General features: G+C 44.5%; 1 long non-coding RNA gene across 1 annotated transcript; it reads right to left on the bottom strand.

The window, feature by feature from the left end:
* Positions 1-4,821: 4,821 nt before the first annotated feature.
* LOC117187285 lies at positions 4,822-5,825 on the bottom strand. Its single transcript, XR_004472027.1, has 2 exons — positions 5,323-5,825; positions 4,822-5,131 (listed from the first exon to the last, which is right to left on the bottom strand). It is a non-coding gene; the product is annotated as an uncharacterized LOC117187285 (long non-coding RNA).
* Positions 5,826-6,175: the final 350 nt, after the last annotated feature.

Below are 6,175 nucleotides of genomic sequence, written 5' to 3'. Positions count from 1 at the left end.
TCGACGTGCACGGTCCCCAGTGTGGCGGGACCTTTCCTTTGGCCAATCCCACAGACACACCATTCTCACAGCAGCGACAATTAGCCTTGCTGACAAATGGATTATTCAAACGCCTTAATCATTTCGTACGGCGAATGGGGAGAATGGGAGGAACTGGGATATTTGTACGAGTCTAAGGCACACTTAGAGATATTCGAAGGGGCATCCTATAAAATTCGCATGAGCCCTACTATCGTCTAGATTTAGTTTAGTGCTTATGAAATGGGCGGTGCACTCGGGCGGTTGGTCATTGGGAAAATGTGGACCCCTCCCTCGAACTTCAGCCGCACAGACCGCTGGTAGTACGACACTTGTAGAATTGTCACAACATTAATCAAATCGAGCACACAACCAAATGCGTGCCATAAATTTTCAGTCGCGCTTGGTGGCCAGATGCCAGCTGTGGCCTGGAGTACGAGTGACGTGACCGCCCCTGTGGCCTGCCAGTGAAAGTGTCGGTGAAAGTGCGGCGTGACAAGCCAGAGAGCCCAGGCCAAGCGCGCATCGCGCTACCATGAAGATAAGTATGTATAGATATCTGACTGTGTGTACAGAAGTAGTACTGTTACTATGCGAGTCGTACAGACGTATAAAAGAGTACGCAAGTGCTGTTTAACCAGGCGACTGCAATCACAGACACTCGCCTGAAACATTTCCGCTTCCTCCGCATGCCTCTAACGCCAGTCCCTGCCCTGGACAATAAGCGGGCAGAGTAAATAACGAATAATGGTGGCCAAATGTATCTGAGTCAGAAATCAGAGCTCCCATCGGCAAGGGAGTGATTGTAGAGTGGGCTCAAATCAGCGGTGTCGACATCACAACGAGCTTGAGCCACAGGCAGATGAGATTCCGGAAGGAAAGATCCCGCTTGCTGATTGACACACTCGACAAATAAATCATGCTTATTCAATGGCTTAGCGCGCGCCGATTTTGTACTTGGTGCGTAAACAAATTGTTGCAGCTCGGATCTCAAAGTGCACGCGGAGTAATAAATGTACAAATATCCAGCTATAATCCCTTACACAAACAAATTGGCGCGCTTACTGAAGAGCAGAGCTCGCACACCTTCCGCAATGGTTGTGTGCTAATTGTACATTTGTGTGCATGGGTTACAGGTTACATAAAAACACATACAAAATAGGCATTAATAGTAGATAATTCAGAACCAGATCCATATGTGCATTCCAAAACTATAATCATTTATTCGCCATAAATAAAAGTGTGTTCTGCAAAAAGGAATTAAATGGATTTTTCACATTGACACATATTTACATATGTATTTAAATCGATAGGTGTGATAAAGCGACTACAGTGACAGAGGATTGTTATATGCTACAGTAAGCATCCTCTGATAATGGACCTGAAAGAACAGCACTTGTCGCTGCACACCGTGCAGACGTCGTAAAAGATTGACATTTACTTGCCGCTCAGTACGCTATCTATCTATATCTATATGCGTGTAGTGGGGGTCTATATTAGGACTCACATTAGTAAATTATTACCTTTTACAAACTATTTTAAAAATTGTCTTTACTGCTAAATAGTTTTTTACATTTGCGCTTGGAAACTACGTTGGAGGGGTACAAGTGTAAGCAGGTGAAAGTCTTTTAATCACCAGAATCAAGTTTTCTATAGAGAAATAATTCATGGAAAATCCTTGTCATTTTCAGAAATCCCGTAGGAACAAACATTATTTAGGTAGGGATACTCGGTGAGTAGTACTGAGTAATCAGGTATACAATTTATTCTTAGTTTCAAATAGGTTACACTTGAGTTCATTTTCATATCTTATTACCCACGTCTTCTCGCTTCCGAAGTCGAGCTCTTACCCCTATATCGATATATCTTCCTCTTATTCTCTGTATGGTTGGGGCCATAGCGACATATCCATCCATGGACAAATATATATATACATACATACATTTTGAATAGAAGGCAAAATTCCATCGACTTAGAATTATTATCAACTTTTGGATCAACATGATCTTTTAATATCTCATTACAAAATCGTGTTTTTCATTTTCGTACTACAGATATAGGTAGCAGATCTGTGATTTTTATCGGACACAAAAGGTCGAAAATGTGTCTACCTATCCTTCCTATACACTGTTCCTTTCTATATCTGTTTATCTGTATAAAAGCCTCGTATACTCGTACTCGTATCCCCACATGAGTCCCGTAAATTGGTTTCGATTATGACATTGACATTGTGACTCGTTGACATCGTTTGCTCTGGACTTGCGGCTGACGTTAAGAGAGAAGAGCTAAAATTCCGCTGCAAGTGATTTCGCTTTGATCCAGGTTAAACACTTAACACGCTGTAAGCCATCGCGAATCTCGGCAAATCCACTCATGTAGAATACACTCAATACCAGCGCACGCTAACGCAAACACACAACCACCGCCGATAGCTACAGGCTACAGTGTCCATGAGCCCCCGCGGTAAGCAGGGGGGCATTGCGGCGTGGCAGGCTCCTTATCTCTCCACAAGTGCGCCAAAAATAAATTGCACAAAGACCCGCTAAAACAGACACAAATTTTGATGCCGTCCTGTATGTACAAATGTACATGTGCATATGTATCTGAGCCCTGCCGATCGACCTGGCAAATGGTGGCAAGTGCCACCAGACTCCACCGCGCCAGTTGACTGTGTCGAATCCTCCCCGTCATGCTGCCTAATTTTAGTTCCTTGCCGTCTCTATTTTCATCATTACACCCAGTGCTCGTGGAGTACAAGAGTTTATTGTACTCCTGCAGATGTACATACATATTCAAGAGAAAAAAAAGGATATGTTTCTAAGTCCACAATGTACATGTATGTATTTGAAATATCTCGGAGTTGGAGAAACTAGGTACCACTTTGCCCCTTTTGAAAAGTAAATAGCTCTTCTTTTGGGTCGGTTTTTGCAGTTTTTATCCACCTATCCACCAGTAGTAGGGATCGGATTAAGCAACAGAAAGTCAATGGAACAATATGCTGATTCATTTTTCAGATGTATGGCTATAGAGCCCGATTGTCAACTGTTGCACCGCCTCTTGTTTTTATCTTCTCTGACGCCTGTTGATGGGAAGGCGGGGGTACCCTGTTTCACCTTGAGGCTGAGACATGTCGGGTAGTTTTTCTTTCATAACAAAAAACCCTTCGAACAAAATGAAACTTTCGGTCCATACACCATGTACATACATATGTACATATGCTGTGAGATTCACACAAAAGTATCCCTACACAAAAACGAGACCACTTTCACTATACTGAGCGCTGAACCCCAGCCGGATACTTGCCGACAGTCCTTATTTTTCATTCTTTCATTCATTTGGCGGAGAGTCGTGCGTCTTTTCGGCATGCCCCCTTTATGTTCTTGCCCCTTGCGATGCGTGCGACAAACCTTCCACATCAACATCCACTTCCCCATCCATTTCCTGGCCTGCCACACGTGCGGCTGCGGTTAGTTTTCTGTCTCTGGATGACGCCATGGCGTCACTGTCGCGTCGCCGCCTCTAAGTAACCCCGGGTGTCTCTCCGAGTGCCTCGGGTGTGGGTGCAATACCCGACTGTCGGGGACAGGGAGTGCACTGCGGTTTCTTTGTCGCCCCAGCAAATGCGGTTGCACATTGGCGGAACAGATTGGTTTCGATGTGGTTTGCTTCTCGTATCGTCTGTTCTGTTGGAGGGAGTTGTGTGGACAGTGCAGGATTCAGACGAAATTATACGCGGTTCACAACTGTTGTAATTTACTCACGTAATTGGCTATTTAAATTGGGAGCTACAGAGGTTAGGATTAAACATTTTATATTATCTTGTTCTGCTCTGAGACCGTCACTGTCACCCGTTCGTTAGTTCTTTGGTCTTACTAGCACAGAGAGTGCTGTATTTTTCTGCGTTTTCTGTTTATTATAGTCGTTGTGCCTGGTAGAGAATGATCCCCAGCTGGGCCCTACAATATGGCACAGAGGCAGCCCCAATGCCTCATTGTGCTTGTGTCGCAAAACATCTTCTGCTCTTCATTATAGTCTGACTTCAGCAGCGGCCCCTGCCACCCCCATTCCGAGCCAGGACCCACGTGGCTACCACCGCTGCCACCCGATGGGATGGGCCTTTCGCTTGCGTCACGCAGCGAAAGTGGCGGGCGGTTGTGTACTCGTGCACTCGCACTCGCACTCGCACACGAACTACGAGTACGTATTTACCAAGCCGGGTGTGCTCTCTAAGTGTGAGAACATGTTTGTGCTCCTGGTCTGGATGTTCACTCAGTCATTAGGAGCATGTAACGAATAAATTGCGTCTAATAGCCTTCTGCATTTAAATGTGGCGCTGGAAAAATATCTCGTCGTCTCTTTTATGGCGCAGTGGCTCTTGGGCGGCGAGCAAATGACTAATTTTCTTACTTTCCGTCTGCCGAATGAAGACTGAGCGCCTGACTCAAATAATCATAAAACATAACACTGTCCCCATAAAGCAGTCCTTACCACCAGCTCGAAGACCATATAATGCGTAGGAAAACTTCACAGCCAGTAATCGGTCGAGATCTTTTTTTATACCCCAGCAGAGGGTGCATTTATAAAACAGAATATGGATTTTCAATCAGGGTGTCGAGTTGAGTCGATATTGCTAATCAATGGCCATCTCTGTTTCTATTCGAAACAGTTAGTCCCTTCTTAAATCGGTCGAAGATCAAATCTGGAAAATGAATCTGCAGATTCCCATCTCTGCCATCTCAATGCACCAAACTGTTTCATAAAACAGCAAAGCAAGAATGTTATATACATATATTACATAGTCTCTAGGGTAGCCATAGCTCTCATTATTGTTCATTAATTTATTGAATTTTGTATTTTTAAAGAATGCCAAAAAATTGTATATTCCAACACGGTTTATGTATGGCTGGAAAACACATACATATGTATATCTACTCGCATGGACTGGTGTATTGAAGGTGTTTTATTTTTGGAAAATGTGTACATTCGCCATGTATGCAATACCCGCATTCTAAAGGGAGGCCTGTCTGCTTTTATCTACCTTCTGTCTCCCAGATCGCCTAATGCTCCAGTTAATTCTTTGCATCCAACGAATCTGCTCCCTCATGGATAGTCTCTGTGAATGGGAATGCAACCCCAGGCCCCAGGGCGACACCGCTCGGATTCAACCTTTTGGCATACAAGTTTCAAGATACATACATATGTACATACTCGTAGGTAGGTAGGTATGTATGTAAATTAAACTTTGTATCCTCATATGCTTATGGGTGTGCATATATGTGTATTTATGTAAGTAGAAGTACATACATATTAATCCGTACGAAAGTGTAAATACTCGGCGTGGCAGGAACTGAAGCCCGCCTAAGGGTTCAGGATGATTGGGGGCTATTGGTGGTTTTCCCAATGGTGTGAAATTGGATTTATCGCTTGACCAACATGATTTTCCGCCTTTGCGTTCCGGCTAGGCTGCCTTAATTAAATTTCACAGTCTAGTTTATTTTTAAACGACGTTGACAACAAAAACAGGTCATTAGGAGCATTATCGCATCATAATTCTGTCAGAGCGATAACAAAGCTCTCAATTCAATTTAACTTCAGCGCAGGGGCCCACAGGCCTCCGACGAGTGCTGCTCCTCGTGTGGACCTTGGGGCCGGTATTTGTCTCTACAAAAGCGTATGGGAACGAGTGTGGGAACACTACTACTATACATGTGTCTCTGTTCGGGTTTCCCTGCTTCTACGGGGCGAGATTTGTTGTAGCTGTACTACAAAGCTGTTTCGAGATTGCCATCCCTCTGGGACTGCGGTGCGGTGCGGAGCGGGCAGGAGGCCAGGAGGAGGCCAGATAGGGGGTGTGGAAGTCCGCATTTAAATGCAGGCACAAAACGATATTGTGTCATGCTGGGACCTTGCCTGGCGCTGGCAGTGTTGCTGTTGCTGCTGCTGCTGCTGTAATGCAATGTTAACAGAAACAGAATCAAACATCTGTCAAGTGTTTTACTAAATTGTGGTTTTGTTTGCATTTTTATCAGCGTTGCCATAAATGAGCCCTCCCGAATGGCGAATATGTTTCCCTTCATACTCGTACTCGTACGATTCGTAAATGGCAACTTTTGAATATATTAGTGGCATCGTTGGGAGCAATCAGTGTTGCGGCTGC

This window comes from Drosophila miranda, chromosome 2, assembly GCF_003369915.1.
Source record: "Drosophila miranda strain MSH22 chromosome 2, D.miranda_PacBio2.1, whole genome shotgun sequence".
In the NCBI taxonomy this organism is placed as follows: Eukaryota; Metazoa; Arthropoda; class Insecta; order Diptera; family Drosophilidae; genus Drosophila; species Drosophila miranda.
This window is presented reverse-complemented; position numbering and strand designations above follow the sequence as displayed.